We start from the raw sequence: 19464 nt of genomic DNA, 5'->3' as shown, positions 1-19464 counted from the left end.
GAGGATGCCAAGCCCAAGACAGCATTTTCAACCCCTGGTGGGCATTATCAATTTGTGGTAATGCCCTTTGGTCCGAAAAATGCACCTGCCACCTTCCAAAGGTTGGTGAATCATGTTCTCACTGGGCTGGATGACTTCTGTGCAGCATATCTAGATGATATTGCTGTCTTTAGCTCCACCTGGGAGGATCACCTGGTCCACCTGAGGAAAGTGTTAGAGGCTCTGCAAGCAGCAGGCCTCACTATCAAGGCCACCAAGTGCCAGATAGGGCAGACACAGGTTGTATACCTGGGCCACCTTGTAGGTGGAGGCCAGGTTCAGCCACTGGAGAGCAAAATACAGTCAATCAGGGACTGGGCTCCTCCAACCACCCAGACTCAGGTTCGAGCTTTCTTGGGCCTGACTGGTTACTACAGAAAGTTTGTCAGGAACTATGGATCAATTGTGACTCCATTAAATGAACTGACAAGTAAGAAAATGCCAAAAAAGGTTCAGTGGACAGCAGGCTGTCAAAAAGCATTCGATGACCTAAAGCAGGCCATGTGCACAGCACCTATCCTTAAGAGTCCAGACTACTCCAAACCATTCATTATCCAAACAGATGCTTCTGAGTTGGGTGTGGGAGCTGTTCTATCTCAACTGAATTTTGATGGTCAAGACCAGCCCATTGCTTTTATAAGCAGAAGGCTGACCCCCAGAGAGAAGAATTGGTCAGCTATTGAGAGGGAGGCCTTTGCTGTGGTTTGGGCCCTGAAGAAGCTGAGGCCATACTTGTTTGGCACTCACTTCAAGATTCAGACCGACCATAAGCCCCTCTTGTGGCTAAATCAGATGAAGGGTGAAAACCCCAAACTGCTTAGGTGGTCCATTTCCCTACAGGGGATGGACTTTACAGTGGAACATAGACCTGGTACTGATCATGGCAATGCCGATGGGCTCTCCAGATATTTCCACTTAGAACAAGAAGACTCACCTGGTCAAGGTTAGCTTATTGTCCCAAAGTTTGGGGGGGGGGGGTCATGTAGGAGAGTAGGGTCTGCAATCCTATGATCACCCAGATTTTTTGCTTTTGTTTCACTGGTTTACGACTTTCTCTGGCTGTGGGCCTGCCAATCAGACCCACAGCCTGGCTGTTCTCTCTCTAAATTACAAACATGTACCCTAGGTGCATTTACCAATTGGTACTGGGCCACCTTATCAGACCCTGTAACTCAGGGCATAGGTGTACCCAGGGCCTACCAGGGGCTGAAGCATGTATTATGCCACCCCTGGCTGGCCACCTAAATTTGACACAACTGGCTGCATGGCAGCTGGGGCAAAGTCGTGTAATCACCCTTTGCTATAGATATAGTATACCTATATCTAACCCTAAAATGGACACACAGATTCCTATCAGTCACTCCTATGGCAGGCCTTGACAATCCTGAAGGCAGAGTGCTTGGAATCGTGTGAGATGGTGCTCTGGCATGAGCTGAGCCTGTCTGCAGCTTGCGGAACCAAGTCCTAATAGCTGTTCCATGATATCGCATACCATATACTCTTAAGTGCATTATAATCCTCGCGGTTAAATGCTATCTTTGGTATTGCTTTATCAAAACATGTCGAGTAAGGTGTCATATGAATTGGAATACTAACCCCTCGCCAATTCTGGCGACGGGGTTAGCATTCCACCCTTCTAGAGGGACACGACATGTATGTAACTGTGAACCCCGGTTAAAGTTAAACGAAGCCTCAGCTCCACAAAATGGATGCTGCCACCACAGACACGAGTCTGACCCCCTGCAGCTGGGAGTCCTTCCAGCGAGGGGAGCCTGGACAAAGGGTTTCCTGTCAGGGGCGGTGCTAGCACCGTCCCAGACATGGTTTTGTGTATCCTGGGTAGGCAGGGCTTTACAGGAAGGTGACTGCTGAGTGGCACCCCGGTGCTCACTACGCATAGGCCGGTCAGAACCAGTTCCAGGGGCCCACCAGCCCCTGGCCTGGGGAAAGTCCGGCATGGCAGAGGGGTGTAACCACCCCCCTCCTAGTCCCACCCATAGGCAGGACCTAGTCACCGGGTCAGCCCCCTTTTTTAGTATAAAGATAGGAGCGGGCCCCCTGTTCAAATTAGATCATCTTTGGAATCAAGACACGACTTTCTGCGAAAGGCATCAAGATTTCCTTCTTCAAGATTCTCCCTTGTGGCTAAGGAGTAGTCACCCTGCGTCAAGCGGGCACCATCCTAAGAACACTGCGGTCTGCTGCAAGTCCTTCTTCACGAATCCGACGACCCAGCTCGACGAGACCCGGCTTCCCTGGCACCTCTGACCTCTACTCACCTCTACAGCAAAGCTGAGAACTGTGAGTGCGACGAGACCTCGAGGGACCGACGATCGCCAAGACTGCACGACTTCTTTGCAACAAGCCCACCGGGTGCTCCACTGGTGAGTGCTTTGGGGTCCGAGAAGCCCCAACCCTGAGCAGCTCCAGCACCGAAGATCAGCCCTCCAGCATCTCCACGATCTGCGTGGGGCCCTTCTGCTTTTGCGTGCTCACCACGCTGTGTGGCTACTAGCCGGCTGGCTTGTGGCCTTCTTCACGACACCCGACGACATCACTGCTGCTGGTCTGGTTGCTCCAGACTGGCCCTTGCTTCCTTCTTCAAGAGAGGCACCCCGGACCCTCCTGGTCCACTCCAGATGCCATTTTGAGTCCACCGCGTGGGCTTGAATTTGCCAAGGCTTTGTTGCCCAATCCTGGGTCCAGCGACGCCGACAGCTTCCTCCATCGTGGGACAGCTCGCTCCTCCATCCTGGTCGCCGACAACGCCTCCTGGTCCGTGAGATCTGCGAGCACAGCGTCACCCACTCACCTAGTCGAGGTGACTAACATCCGGTGCCCTCCTGGTGCCACCTGACTACTGGCTAGTAGTCTCGAACTTGGTCCCCTCTGCTTTCAGGTGTCATCTTCCTTCGATCCAGGCTTGGATCCATCGAACTTTCTTCACTGGTCGCCTGCCAGCAACTTCGTTCTTCCAGGCTCCTGGTCCGTCTACGAGGATTCCCGACGTCTTTTGAGACCTATGCAGCTGCAGCCCCTGGGCTAGGTAACTTCGGCATTTCGGTGCCCCAGCATAGCCTCACTATCCAAGGGCCAGAATCCACTTTCGTTTTCCTCCTACCAGGTCGGGTTCGCCCGAGAACACTAACTTTGTCATTACTAGCTACCATAGACTTTGTCCCGCATCACGCGTGAGAGTGCACACTCTGCACCCGAGTCCCCTAGGCCTCCTAGAAGTAATCTGAAGATTCTATAGTCAAGTCCTAGCGATTCCTAAGCCTATCAGTACTGTACTTACCTGCTAGTAATTTCGCATTCCACTTTCAGAGTATATGGTTTTCCGTGCCCCTCGGGCATTTGTATATACTGTGCTAACTTAAGTATTTTCGTAAGAGTTTTGTTTTGTGCTTAGTACCCTGTCCTCATAAAGAGTACAGGGCTGTTGTGATTTAAATAAATACACTGTTTATTTTCATAACACTTGTGTGGTGTCCTTTCACTTGGTATTCAAGGGGTATATGTGTGGTATAACAGCTGGCTTAACACGCCCTCTCGAGTCTTTAGCCTTAGACTGCTCGTATCCACGCTACTAGGATAGCTGGTCTATAAGGTTGACTTACAACCAATCATCAATAAGGGTTGCTGGACTGATACATAGTGTTCACTAGAATAGTGAGCACTGCATATCAGGCCACCTTCTCACAGGCACCTGTTAATTTTCAGAGCCAGAGGGCTCCAACAGTGGGCTCAGTTTTGTTTCCTGAGGGGCTAGTGAGAGCCCTGTCGCAGTTTTGCGTCTGCAGCTGCCCAGCAATTAGTGGGCAGCTGCACCGTTTAGGCGCCAAGGGAGAGAGAGTCCCTGTGTGGGACGGAGATGGCACAGAGGTGCCAGGCCTTCTACAGCTGCGCAGCACTTAGTGCCAGCTGCAACGTTTAGGCCTTGTGATTGTTCCCAGCTGCCCAGCAATTAGTGGGCAGCTGCAACGTTTAGGTTTGCGCCGGTGGCGCACCCCTGACTGGCGCTACATGGCAGCACGCCCTGACATTCTGGACACAGGGCTGTTTAGTCCCCTTGTTGGATGGCCAGTTGGCCAGGGGGCTGGTATGTGATTTCTGCGCAATGTGATTTCTATGTTTTTGATAGTAATTGCTAAGGTGATGTTTGCGCAATGTGAATATGAGGTTAGTTTACCTATGGAAGTTTATGCTAGTGAGTGTTTATTTCACTAGGTGTGTTACGCCCCTAAATGTGAGTTATGCTTAGGGGAAGAGTCTAATGTGTTTAGACTGGTGAGAGATTGCCTACTGTAGTTTTTACTGGTTAGGCCAAATGTGAGTTATGCTGTTGCGTGTTTATCTAGGTTCCTGATCGATACTGTGACCTTATGCCCCTATTCGGCTATAAATCCATTTATTCCCTATATTGGCATAACCGTTCAAGTACGATTTTCAGAAAAGTCATCTCTGGCCTCACACGAACAGAGCCACATTCCAGCATAGTTCTCTGCCACTTCCTTTGCAACCAATTAGTGCAATGACAGAGCAGAAGTCACTATCTGATATTCCTAGATTAACACTCCGAGTTCTTCAACAAGATAAAAACTCAGCAAACCTGGAAATCCCCGCTTGCTGTGTTTTGATTAGTAATGGAACTCTAATGAGCAACTGATAACTATCACTTCCTAGTGACATCTTTAATTGACGTCTTATGTCCAGCAAACTTGCGTCAAACCCGGCACCTGTCAGGTATAAATATTACCAACGTTGCCTTAAGCAATGAGAGCTGTCGTGCTGTTGTAAGCTGCCGTGCACCCTGTTGTGCATCCCATTGCTGCTGCAGGCAGTACGCTGCTGCTGCTGTCCCTTGGTGGTGAAGCTACTGATACCATTATCGCTGCTAAAGCGCGAACGATGGTGCAGTACGCTTAGGAGCTGAACAGCCGTCCCTCTGCGAAGAAGCCCAGCAGATTCCAGCTGCCGCGGACGCTGTCCCCCCTCCTCCTCCCGACGCGCTGAAGAAGAGCCGCTGCCTTTCTCCTGCAGAGAAATCCAGCTCCAGCGTTTCCGGTCTGCCCTCGCGGGTGACTGGGATATCGAGTGCCTCCTGAAGGAGATACCAGACCTCCATCATTCTATTCAGAGGTATGGTGTTGACTAAACCCTTAGTGAGAATTCTTGAAGCAAACCTTGGCAAAACCAACTTAACTTAAAGCTACTTACTTACTCCCCTTCCACGTGTTAGGCTTAGGTCAGGCACACTGGGGTAGGCGTAGTTAGAAGCACCAGTAGAGTATTTTAGCCTAATGTACATATGACTGTATATATGTTTTATTACTTTTAACCATTGTATGGCTAAGAAACCATATCAATGCTTTTACAGTTCTATTTCGCAATACTTATCTTACTGTACGTACTTTTTATAATAACAAGTCTTGCAATTGTGGCAACACATTTCTCTTGTACGAGAAGAAAGACTGTTCAATAAATGTTAACCCTTTATTGACAAACGCCCGTCTCTCTATTCTCTACATCTCGTGAAAGTAAACTGCACTAAACTGACTGAGTGAAATACCTGTCTATTGTTTCACACGACCCTAGAGATTGACTCTTGATCTGAGGAGCAAAGTTGTCATGTTGCACGGTTGTTGGAAAGCTGAATCCCTTCTTGTCTGTGCCAGGGAAGCTGATCACTTCCTATGCAGAGAAGAAAGTTTCCAGTGACCTCTGAGCTAGTTGGTAACAAACCCAATTAAGTTTAGCATAGTCAGTAGAGGCCTGGAAGATCCGCACTTCTACGTCGATACTACTGTTTATGTTATTCCAATGCGCAGGGCCTAGTGGGAAACTAGGAACTACACTACATGGCGCCCAAACGTTTGGTAAGGCGATAAACTAATGCAAGACGTTAGAGTAACTCAGTCGTGCATATTTCACACCCCTTTCTCCCGTAAATACTCCAATAGACGTCTGGAGTGGGTGAAAGGTTAAAATCCGCCCGACCTTAGTAGGAAGAGATTCCTATGTAAAGCTCTGGTTTATTCAACGTTGAAGGATACAGTGTTCCAAAATATTGTGCACCTAATCTTTGTCTCCTTGGAGACCTACTCTGCAAACCTTGCATTTTAACAATGCCATGAGAAAATAACGGAACCACTGGGGCCGCAGTAAATGCAACTCAGCAGGATTCCGACGATATGGTACCAGGTGCAGTAATCATCCCGGCACATTTAAGAAGATCTATAACATTAAAACTTATAGATAACGGACTGACACCTCAAGGTGGTACAGTAATTTTCGTGATAGAGGCTCACGAATATCGGCAGACAGATGTATTCTATTCATGGATAAACTTTCCAGCGGTAAACGCTATAACAAAAGAGTTTCACTATTACAAAATAGAGAAACCCCCGGAAGAGTACGCTCCTTTCGAGGAGATTGAAATTCCACTTAAATTTCAAGAGCACCTGCTCTGGTTTAATGGCGCCCTAAAATACAATGATCACATTACCAGGCTCGGTCCACTAGGTAGACCAGGAGCAACGTGGCCGGTTCTAGCCAGCTAAACACCACATCCGGACATTGTAAAAATGTCTAAAGAAGAGCTGTTAGTACAGCTAAAACATTAATTAAAATACATAGGCAATTAGTCCAATATGTAATGCGGACTGCAACAGTCCAACCAGCTGTTAATGTACCACAGCTGACCCCTCATCAGGGGAACACTAATAAAATTACACCACAGAACATACAGTCATGTCTTGGTAAAACACCCGTAAAACGGGAACAAATTCCTTTCTGGTTAGCACAGAAAATCACTCAAATAGAGGCAGTATTTCCGAATACTACCCCTATTGAGAAACACAGAATCTTGACCATCTGCCTTCCTATGGGAATCGCACCACACGTGGAGGACTGCGACACTTGGGGTACAGTCTTTGCTTCCATTTACACAAAAACACACGGTGTTCCGTCTATGGCGGTAATACCAGAAGTGCTAAAACAGATTCAAAATGAATACGGTCCAGAGCCCGCTTTAAATCTTGGTATGAAATTACTGAAAGACTTCAAGCAGGTCTCGGCTATATTATTAGCCAATATAAGAGGAGAAGCAGCATCTGTGGCGATTCGCCATAAGTTGAAGGAAACAGATATAAAAGATCCTGTTGAGCTTGCCAAAATCATAGAAAAATGCTATGAAGAATTAGGTAGAGACAGCTTGGGTGGGAAACCGGTAAAGCCCCAACTACTCGAAAATCCTGAAAAATTATTTATTAAAAATAATTCAAACACTCCTAAAAAGAGCTGGGATGGAAATAAACAATCCAATCCCAAGGAAAAAGTTTTCCAGTCCAGAGGAAGGTCTCCTCGACGGAGGGAAAGAACTCCGACTCGAGAACACCAGTCTCCTCAGAGGGAGCCCTCTGAGAAAAGATATAACCTTAGAAATAGGGATAATCTGAAAAAACCTGATAGATATCAAAGTATTGATACACGTCCCTCTCGATCTTTTTCGCAGAAATCGGAAAGAAGAGGACGGTCAGACCCAGGAGAGCACACCAAGTCCAAAGACAAGGAACCTGCTCAGAGTAAAAAATCTCAATTTCAGAAAAAGAAGGTAGCCAGTATTAGAGTAATCAACCATGCCGAGAATACTGAGGACACAGTTGAAAAACGGGGAGTGGGCATTGACAATGTTGGACAGTGCAGCAGAAATCAGTATAGCGCGCAAGATCTTGACGAGTCATCTGGAGACAGTGGACACGAATGAATACATTCAGGTTGAAACTGCAGACACCAGACTTAGCGAGCCCCATAAAATATACGAAATAACATTGCGTATAGAGGGTGATAAGACTAGGAAAATTAGGGGTCTATTTTGGGATAAGCCCTCAAAAGGCTATGATATTCTGTTAGCTGAAAAAGATTGGCCCTCAGAGTTTGTCAGGGAGTGCCCTCGTGGCGAAGAAGTAATTATGCCTGCCTTCTCGAATCACATTCCGATTCACAAAAAATATACATATGCAAGGAAATGGGCAGTAGCCCAGGCACCTGCATTATATAAAAATCATGTAGGATGGGATGAGGACTCAACTCCTCACAAAATCCAATTAAAAAGTGAACCAACTGCCCAACGGCAGTATCCCATAAAGCAAGAAGCTAAAAAACAAGTCAGGGAGATCTTAGATCAACTTGAATACCAGGGGGTGATTGAAACATGCACCTCTCAAATGAACAATCCTTTGTTTCCTGTCTCCAAGCCAGACAATTCATATTGTCTAGTTTTGGACTACAGACATCTTAATACATGTTGTAAAACTTTTGCAGTACAAAACTCGCATAGTGCAGCCCTAATGAATAACATAGTTAGGAAAAAATATAAAACGACATTAGACATATCTAATGGTTTCTTTTGTCAAAACATTGCACCAGAAAGCAGATATTTGACCACTTTCTCAGCATTTGGGTCACAGAAAAAATTCTGGCGACTCCCACAGGGGTTCAAGAACAGCCCAGGACTATTCTCAGCTAGGGTAACAGAGTTACTACAAATATATGATGATGAGGCATTATCTTACGTAGATGATATCTATCTCACAGACGACGACTTGGATACTCACTTGAAATGAGTGAACACCATTATACTTGGGTTCGCAGCAGAGGGTTACAAATTCAACTTTAAAAAGTGTCGAATTGCCCATCTGACAGTACTATTTTTAGGGTACGAATTATCAAGTGAAGGGAAAAGCCTAGCGGACAACTTCTTAGAGAAGTGCGCTGTACTCCAAGCTCCAAAAACGCTGAAGAATTTACAATCCATACTAGGTTTTCTGAATTTCGGAAGAACTTACATTCTAAATTACGCAGAGAGGGTTAAACCTCTCTACGAACTAATTAAACCTGATTTTAAACAAATCAATTGGACTCAAAAACACACAGAAATTTTGAGATCACTGCAAACAGACATGTTAGCTAAAACTAAATTAGATACACGTGACAACACACGTGATCTTGTAATCCGAGTCATCCCAGGAAGATGCGGATTCACGTACCTAACCTCTAATGAGGGAGAAAAGGTACCAATTTCAATTAAATCTCACTTGTACACACAAGCAGAAAAAGCATTCAGTAACACAGAAAGAACTGTGAAAGCAGTGCAAATTGCATTAGCAAATGAACGGGAACTAGCACACGGCAAACGGATTAATATCCTCACAGCGGAATCCGCCTTCGAGGCGCTATTCAGCCCAGTAAACCTGCCAACAGTGTCACTGGATCCGAAATGGATACAGTGTGTAGATTCTCTAGGAGTGGAAGATGTGAGATACTATTTCGCTCCGCAATTCGAAGAACTGAATGATTTAGAATATGAAGAAGAATATCCTCTGCCAATCGAAATTCTGCCTCTCCCACAATACGCCTGTATAATCTATACAGATAGATTTGTACAGCATTTCAACGTAGAGAGCAAATCCTACGATGCAGCCTGTGCGATCATTAAAGGTCGTTGGCTGTGCGGTAAATTTAGACCGAAAGTAACAAAAACGGAATCTGTAAGAAACTGTTCGGTTCAGAGAACTGAAATCAGATGTTTAAAGATGGCGCTTGAAAATGCAGAACGTGAATTCCCGACACTTATCGTGTGCGATTCTCATTTTTGCGTCAACTCTTACAACAATAAATTTTAGAGGTGGATTGAAAATGACTACAAAGATGACACAGGTGCCACAATAAAGCATAAATTGCTCTGGGAACAGGTAGCTCTTTTACACAAAGAACTACAAAAGACTCACGTGATTCACGCACAGAGTCTTCAACGTGATGGCGTTCACGTTGCAGGGAATTCATTGGCTAATACAGCCACAGCGGAAGCAACTAACCCGGCTTCCGTAGCCACAAAAAAGCGTACAGATAAATACATAGACGGGGAAACCATGCTGGCAGTAAAAACGACTGTAAAAGGCGACTGTGCAGCACTACCCGTGAACTATCCACTCAATTATGCATACATAATCGATGCAAACTCCGTTCCTTTTGCTCGAATCCCTGGAGTGTGATACAGAGTAATTCCAAACAGGACCAGGAGGGGCTTCCTCTTACTGGAAGCACACATGGGGCTGGGTCTGAGACACCAAACAATCAAGGTTTCTCTGAAAGAATTACAATCAGAGTACTGGTGGCCAGGAATGAGCATAGATATTCAATGTTTTGCTCAAAATTGTGAAAACTGCAACAGAGATCGCAGTAATGAACAGGCCAGTGTAGTTTCAGGATCCCTGCTAGACAGCATAAGGCGGTCTATCTGCGCAATCAAAGAAGAGAAGCGCGTCCCATTGTACACAGTTAAGGCTAAACACACTTAAAAAATGTGGCCTCCAGCACTTGGCTGACGCTAGAACGGTTATAAAAGATTTGCGAGTCTTTATCGGCACATACGCAATTACCACGTTCCATTCTGACCAGGGTCCTGCCTTTAGCTCTCGAGCTTATAAGGAGGCCATGGCTAGCATGGGAATTGGGTTGCGGTATTCTTGTCCGTCGCACCCCGAAGGGAACAGTGTGGTTGAAAGAAAAAACCGGGACATAAAGCGATCTATAACAGCGAAGGTATTAGGTTCAGGCGCTGGGTGGATCAAACATTTAATAAGTGTCCAGACTAGTCTTAACAACATGCCAAGAAATTCTCTAAAAGGTTTCAGCCCATACGAACTATTGTTCGGAATTAGAATGCGTATTCAGGACCTCGATAGTCAGATGTCAGTGGTACAAGAAAAAACAACAAACTTTGACATCAAAGATCGTTTGGCTGTTTTACAGGAACTGAATGAAACAAGAAAATCCTTAAGCAACATAAAGTTAAAGCAACAGCCAAGTACCACTGACGAGGCACCACAAGCAACAGCCCCAGCAAGGCCTGTCTGGATTCCAAAGATTGGGGATCTAGTCAGAGAAAAGATTGCGGTTAAGAAGGAATTTGGCCCTTCTTACAGAAAAGCAGTACCTGTCTTGGCAGTCACCGGAACAAGATCAGTTGTGCTACTGCCCCTTGCTGGTAAAAAGGAGAACAGAGTCGTGTCCATCGACCTGGTAAAACCACAAGCATGTGGCCTATAATCAACAGTAGGCCCAGTGGACTCCCAAGAAACAACAGAATACCCAAACTTGCAACAATCCAAGAGGTTCAAACTGAAAGACTAATCACATTCGATCAGCCTGCAGTGCACAATGAAGGACTATGCAATAATGCCATGGAACTCGTGCCTCTTGAGACACAGATTTAATCAGTTCGTCAAGAAACAACACCAGTCTACAATGATGTGGCATCAGAAAGTGCTACCGAGAGACAGATTGAAAGAACAATCCCATCAATTGACAGAACTGCCTCTGGTTATTTCATCAACTTCGACAACTTCTCTGAAGATCAAAACGACCCCGAAGTAATGCCAGAAACAAAAAAGACTTTTAATGAAAAAGCAACGGAACTCTTTCATCAACTGAAGGAAATCTACCTTGTTTCCCCTTGGCTAGAGTTCTGGTTCGGTCTAGGTGTATTTTTCCTCCTGCTTTGGCTCATCATGGTACTTTGTTTGGGAAAATTCATTGAGGGAAAATATATTACAATGGACACAGCAAGTCAGAACATCAACCTAGTCCTGAAACCACACAGATCATCCCATGTGAAGAAAAGAGAACTGTCAACAGTAAATGCCACAGCAATTCCAATACCTGGTGGGGTAGTATGGGAGAAAACAGACTATGAAATATATGGTCCGGTCGAAATCCTGAAGTATCCTCATCAACTAAAGGTTTCCTTAAGTGACTTTGTAACACCTAGTACATTCTCTGATGATTGGGACTTTAACAGTATTAATGACATGATGTCTGATTTAGTAATGTCAGCTAGATTCACAGATCATGATTATTTACAAGGTTCATCTAGTTATGAGCAGTTATTCTGTTATACCCACTATGGGGATCACTACTTGCATAAATCTGCCCAGCCTAGAAATGTTTTTATGTATAATCAATGGGAACATTGTGCTACACCACCTAAAAGCAGTTCTAAAGCATTTTTTGAGAAATTCAAACACTTTTCAGGGTTTAACACCAGTGATGCAGAAACGTTTTATTACAAACTGTTAGATAAAAGAGGAATGAAAACAATGCTGACAAATTCTAAATTGATATATTCAGAAGCATTTTATGACAAAATGATGACATTTGGTTTTGATTATTGGAAAAATAACATTGAAACGAAAACATTTTGGGGTACAAAAGATTAGCAGGTACAAGGCATTGAAGCACTATTCAGAACCTGCATGATACCAGAACAAATGTTGTTTTTAAATGACACAATACACCAAACATCCTGTCTTGGCCTAGCTAAGATCAAAGACCTTAAAACACCGTCTATTCCAAAGCCAATACCTGAAAATGCAAGCGCAGATATTGAGTTAGACGTGTCACAAATTTTACGTTTTAACAGAACACATCCTGATTGGAAAAAGTGGTTAATCTGGCCTACTGACACAAACAGCTGTCAAGATAGATTCCTGAATAAAACACTGGGGTTAAAAATGACCATATTAGACTCGAGATATTCCCAGAGACAACATCCAGGGATAATAACAACATACAGTGTAGGGAAACTCTGCCTTGAATGGCTAACATCATCCACACTGGCTGAAATTAAGCAACACTTGTCTTTACTAAAAGATGGTGCTGATTTGCGCGATTTCATTCTTGGACCACGCAAACAGCGTCAAAAGCGTTTCATAGCGACCAGTATCTATGCTGCTTACAACGAGGCTTGGAAAGTCAAACAAATTGAAACTGCTGAAAAAATACGAGAAATTGATCGTATTAATTTGGAAAAATCACTTTCTGTGGTAGACAATGGGTTAATGACTCTGTCTTCCAGAATATATTCGTTGGACAATATTGTATCATCTGCCTTTGATGTGATAGACAGAGACTTTCTAATGTTACAACATGGCCAGTCGCAATTACGTTCTATTATAGAATTCGGCTGGACGCTGCAAAATCTTCGTTCAGGCTATGTGCCTTGGCGTTTAATCAACACATCGTCATTATTTTCCATTTTTAACCTTACTGATAAACAGATCAGTTTGGCACAGAAAGGAGCAGACTATACAATCCTGAGCATCGAAAAACTTGAGAGATTACCATTGGCAATGTCAGAGAGTCCTGTCATTGAATGGATAATACACGGAATTATCACAATTCCGATAACAACTTTCTGATTTAAAAAGTGCCTTGAGTACATACCTGCTGGCCAGTATGAACAATTGGGTAAAGGATATGTAAAATCTGAATGGAAATTACCATACACACATTCTTGCTATAGTGACAGCGACAAAAATGTATTTCTTAGTGGTGAAAATTGTAAACATTCACTAAGCGGTATACTTTTGTGTCAGGGTATTAATTTACACGGAGCATGTGATGGAAATTCAAACAACCTTTCATGCCACCAGCTAGTCACACCTGCAACTCAGATAGAGCCCTTCTTTATGCAACTTTCAAACGGGAGTTACATTCTTAGAACGGATCACAGATGTTGTGGCCTTGTGCCAGGGAAAAGTTATCTAGTAAGAGTAACATCCATGGTCAAATGCTGTATGCAAGCATTGTTCCCGAGTGGGCCTGCAGACACAGTGACTCCCATCTGGCCTCGTCTGAATCTCTATTCTATACGAATTGATACATTAAGCAAAATGAAATCTGTACTTTTACAGACAACAGTGCCTATAACGTCATCAAAAGAGACGTATGATCTTCTAGTTGCAAGGACAGCTACTGAAGTTCATGACCTTTTATCAACAAATTGCCCCGTGCATTTCGTAGACATGTTGAGCCAACTCCTTAACATGTCTAGTGCCACAAGCATCCCAGGCATATTTAAGACAGTCTTTACGGGACTGCTAACACCTTTCCAGGCAATTTTGGGAATCGTTCCTAATTTTGTACACTCTGTTTTTGGCGGAATACCATTATTTTTGGGACTTGTAGCAGGGATTTTATTTTTGACCGTCCTGCTTCGTTATGGCAAGCCTCAGCTCAGACATAGCTCCCATGGGAATGGAAGAGACAATCCTAGCAATGCGCTACCGGGACAGGATAACTAACATCCTTGGATTGGCCAGGCTGAGAGATCTAAACATGACCTGGTTCCTTTCATTCAGACCTATATGGCAAAATTGCATCTTACCTGTGCTACGATGTATGCTTTGCGGCGATGAATGCGTGTTGGACATCTGTCTTTCACTTCCATCAGCAGTACCAATGGACGTCGATACTTTGCTCAGTCCAATAACGGCTCACTCATTGTGTTGTCCCCAGCGGCTACCAATCCTGATGACGGCATTCGTGGAGACTCCTGTGCTACAACCAAGTGGTAACAGTGGAGCGAGTGACAAAAGCAACATCACCCAGGTACGGCCTTCTGTGAGCATTGCTGCTCCTGACTACGATGACAGCAATCATTCTCACACCTGCCAAGTTGCAGCACTATCGAATTTGGTTGAACTGTCACCTGAATTTGCAGACCAATTCTTTGAGAGCCTGTCTGATACGATGTTCTCACCCATACAGAAACAATAACTTTGGAGAAGCTTTCCGACACACAGCGTTCCCATGAACTCTGAATTCGGCCTTCAGTTTTGATCAACAAAAACTGCTAAAAGCGTTGGAACTCTATTTTTCCCAGTTCAAGCAATAATTCTTTTGAATTGGACATTTTTAATATTGACCTTTTTTGGCACGAACAATTCTTTGCTTAACGTAAAAACTATTCTTAGAGAACAGAAGCTTCAAACTTCTATTTCTAAAATCACATCTAGAGACATAACAACATTACATCAGCCTCTAGCACATGTTATTACAATGCATTTATATGTGATGATTTATCTCGTCCTTCTTCTGTCAGAGATACTTCATGTGTAATTCTTTCTGCATAATCGTTCATTGATTTCATATGCAATAATTTTTGAATGATTTCTATGCTTCAAAAACGTACAGTACCTAAATTTCACGAATTACAATATACGCCTATTTCGAATGCATTTATGTATTTTGGGGTGGGCAATGTTACATATGCATCTAAATTGCTCTAGTTTTAGTAATTTGATGGACATGAAAACGTGGAGTGGGTGTTGCGTGTTTATCTAGGTTCCTGATCGATACTGTGACCTTATGCCCTTATTCGGCTATAAATCCATGTATTCCCTATATTGGCATAACCGTTCAAGTGCGATTTTCAGAAAAGTCATCTCTGGCCTCACACGAACAGAGCCACATTCCAGCATAGTTCTCTGCCACTTCCTTTGCAACCAATTAGTGCAATGACAGAGCAGAAGTCACTATCTGATATTCCTAGATTAACACTCCGAGTTCTTCAACAAGATAAAAACTCAGCAAACCTGGAAATCCCCGCTTGCTGTGTTTTGATTAGTAATGGAACTCTAATGAGCAACTGATAACTATCACTTCCTAGTGACATCTTTAATTGACGTCTTATGTCCAGCAAACTTGCGTCAAACCCGGCACCTGTCAGGTATAAATATTACCAATGTTGCCTTAAGCAATGAGAGCTGTCGTGCTGTTGTAAGCTGCCGTGCCCCCTGTTTTGCATCCCATTGCTGCTGCAGGCAGTACGCTGCTGCTGCTGTCCCTTGGTGGTGAAGCTACTGATACCATTATCGCTGCTAAAGCGCGAACGATGGTGCAGTACGCTTAGGAGCTGAACAGCCGTCCCTCTGCGAAGAAGCCCAGCAGATTCCAGCTGCCGCGGACGCTGTCCCCCCTCCTCCTCCCGACGCGCTGAAGAAGAGCCGCTGCCTTTCTCCTGCAGAGAAATCCAGCTCCAGCGTTTCCGGTCTGCCCTCGCGGGTGACTGGGATATTGAGTGCCCCCTGAAGGAAATACCAGACTTCCATCATTCTATTCAGAGGTATGGTGTTGACTAAACCCTTAGACGAGAATTCTTGAAGCAAACCTTGGCAAAACCAACTTAACTTAAGCTACTTACTTACTCCCCTTCCACGTGTTAGGCTTAGGTCAGGCACACTGGGGTAGGCGTAGTTAGAAGCACCAGTTGAGTATTTTAGCCTAATGTACATATGACTGTGTATATGTTTTATTACTTTTAACCATTGTATGGCTAAGAAACCATATCAATGCTTTTACAGTATTATTTCGCAATCCTTATCTTACTGTATGTACTTTTTATAATAACAAGTCTTGCAATTGTGGCAACACATTTCTCTTGTACGAGAAGAAAGACTGTTCAATAAATGTTAACCCTTTATTGACAAACGCCCGTCTCTCTATTCTCTACATCTCGTGAAAGTCAACTGCACTTATCTGACTGAGTGAAATACCTGTCTATTGTTTCACACGACCCTAGAGATTGACTCTTGATTGGAGGAGCAAAGTTGTCATGTTGCACGGTTGTTGGAAAGCTGAATCCCTTCTTGTCTGTGCCAGGGAAGCTGATCACTTCCTATGCAGAGAAGAAAGTTTCCAGTGACCTCTGAGCTAGTTGGTAACAAACCCAATTAAGTTTAGCATAGTCAGTAGAGGCCTGGAAGATCTGCACTTCTACGTCGATACTACTGTTTATGTTATTCCAATGCGCAGGGCCTAGTGGGAAACTAGGAACTACACTACAATGCGTAATGTGCTATGCCATTATGCCTGTGATACCTCTGAATGTGTTTTATGCATTATGTGTCTTACCTACACCTCTGAATGTTTTTAGGAGTCATGTGCTTTTCTGTGCTGCACCTCTGAATGTGTGTTGATGCGTCATGTGCTTTGTTCTTACACCGCTGAATGTATGTTTATACATCATGTGTCTTTCCTACACCTCTGAATGTTCTATGCATCATGTGTGAAACTTCTGATTGTTCTATGTTCTAGAAGTGCTATTTCTACTAAGTGCTGATTCTGACAGTGCCCCACGTGGCCCTGTCCTGTGTAAATAATCACTTGTGAATATTGCCCGTGCCAGTTGGCACCATGTATATTGTGTGACTACTATCTGATGTGTTTTGACAATACAAAAGTTATGTTTATATAACCTTGTGTGGAGTTCCTTTTGTGGTGTGCCTAGGATGTTGTTGCTGCTGTGTGCGTGGGCAAACGCTTTACACATTGCCTCCGGGATAAGCCTGTCTGCTCGTGCCAAGCTACCAAGGGGGTGAGCAGGGGTTATCTTGGAGTGTGACTCCCTTGCCCTGACTAGAATGGTGGTTTCTGCCTGGCTTTGGCGTCAGCCTTAGCCAACCAGAAATAGCCAGTTCTAACAGTCAGTATAGTACTGGTGTAATTTCAGTTATGTTTTGCGTTCCGAATTGGAGTATCTTTTAATTATTCAGCTTAAGCATATTAAGAACGATATAAATAGGCAAGGTGAATGATAAACAAACAAACTCTTTATTCGATGAATGTTTAATGAGTTTGAATAAAATGCTCGATAGCATCATGCAACCATATTATTTAATTAATTCGACACTCCTAGTTGAGCAGAGTACCTGAAGATATTATAGTTGCACGATGCATTAGCACGATGGAGACCATTGGACGGAATGATTATTAATATTATACAGGCTCTTTAAAGGACATTTTGATGTTAAGATCGCCTAAATCTGTCTTAATCTGTCTCCCCAGTTAACCATCGAGACTAGTGGCTTATTAAGTAGCGTTTATTATTATAATGTGGAACACGCATGTTATTGACCACAATCTATTGAGGTTAAAGGGTAGTTTACTTGCAGCATCACAGTTTATTTGTAGCCTATACTTTCTCACGGACTGTTGTGAATGGCTATTATTAAACCGATAGTGAACCATAGGCAACCGTTCAGTCAGGTAGTTCAGTAAGTAATTATCTCCCCTTTAGCCTCCTTTCAAAGGAGGCTATTACTCCTGTGTATTTCACAAGGACATCCATGGTATTTCCTGATTTAGTCCATCCTTGTCACTGTTCAATTTATACACCCATTTTTGTTCCTTGGAGAACAAACATTTTCCAATGTCCGAAAGGTGCTCCGGAATGAAGGGCTGTTCCAAAACTGTCCAAGTAAAGTCAGTCGGACCATGCCCTACTTCCAAAAAGTGGGCTGTTAGACGTGTAGCTTGCTTACGACACCGAATAGTGATTTTATGTTCGGATATGCGCACCTTTATCTTTCTCATCATCATGCCTACATACCGCAATTGGCATGGGCATGTGATCATGTAGATTAGATTTTGACTGTTACAATTTGTGAACTTGCGTTGCTGCCAAGGTCTGTTCGTGCCTATGTCCACACTTAAAGATTTACATGTTTGGGGACACGCGGCGTAAATGCCACAAGGGTGGTGGCCTTCTACTTGGGGAAGATCCCACAGAGTGCCAACTGGTCGTGATGTTTTCCCCTTTGGTCTCGTATGTACCAATTTGTCCCTCAAGTTGGGACATCTTTTGAAGGCGAAAAGAGGTGGTGGAATGCAGTCTCCTCCAGTGTTCAAAATTGACCAATGTTTCTGGACAATCTTCTGAACCTGATTGGACTGGGTATTGAACGTATTAACAAAGGTGATTCTTGTCGATTTTTCTTTCTGTATAGATGGCTCTAAAAGTGCATCACAGTTGTTATTAGAGGCACGCTTCTTGGATTGGCGTATTATCTTCTTTGGATATTTTCTTGCCCGTAACTGATCTTCAAGATTGAGCGAATGCTCCTCAAATGCTTCTTTGTTCGAGCAATTTCTCTGTATCTGTAAGAATTGGCCATACGGTAAATTATTTCTCAGGGAGCGTGGGTGACAGCTCTCATAGCTCAAGAGTGAATTTCGAGCCTTAGGTTTTCTGTAGAGTTCAGAACCCGAACCATTTGTTGTCACAATAATCATTGGGTCCAGGAACGCAAATTGGACTTTCCTATGTTCTACCTGCACAAAATGGTGTACATACAGGTCTGCCAGACTAGAAGCGAATACACTACCCATACTGGTCCCAGATGTTTGAAGGTAAATAGTGTCTTCGAACCTGAAGTAATTCTCTTTCATTGCTATCTCAGCAAGACTCATGATAAAGGATACAGGCTTGATGGACTGTAAATCCTTTTGCTCCAACAGGTTCCCTACCAATTCCAGTGTTTCATTTTGTGGAATGGAGGTGTACAAAGATTCCACATAAAACGAAACTAGAATGTACATAGTTGTATGAAATTCTATGTCCGGAAGGAGTCTAAGAACATCTTTGGTATCCTGGAGGAATGTGGGCATACCCTTAACCATGGGATTCAGAAAGTAGTCCACAAAGGTGGACAAAGGTTCTAAAAGCGAACCAATCCCTGATATTATAGGGTGGCCAGGTGGAGGTCTTTATGGTTTGTGAACTTTTGTAAGGATATAGAA

This window comes from Lissotriton vulgaris, chromosome 10 (assembly GCF_964263255.1).
Source record: "Lissotriton vulgaris chromosome 10, aLisVul1.2, whole genome shotgun sequence".
Classification (NCBI taxonomy): Eukaryota; Metazoa; Chordata; class Amphibia; order Caudata; family Salamandridae; genus Lissotriton; species Lissotriton vulgaris.
This window is presented reverse-complemented; position numbering follows the sequence as displayed.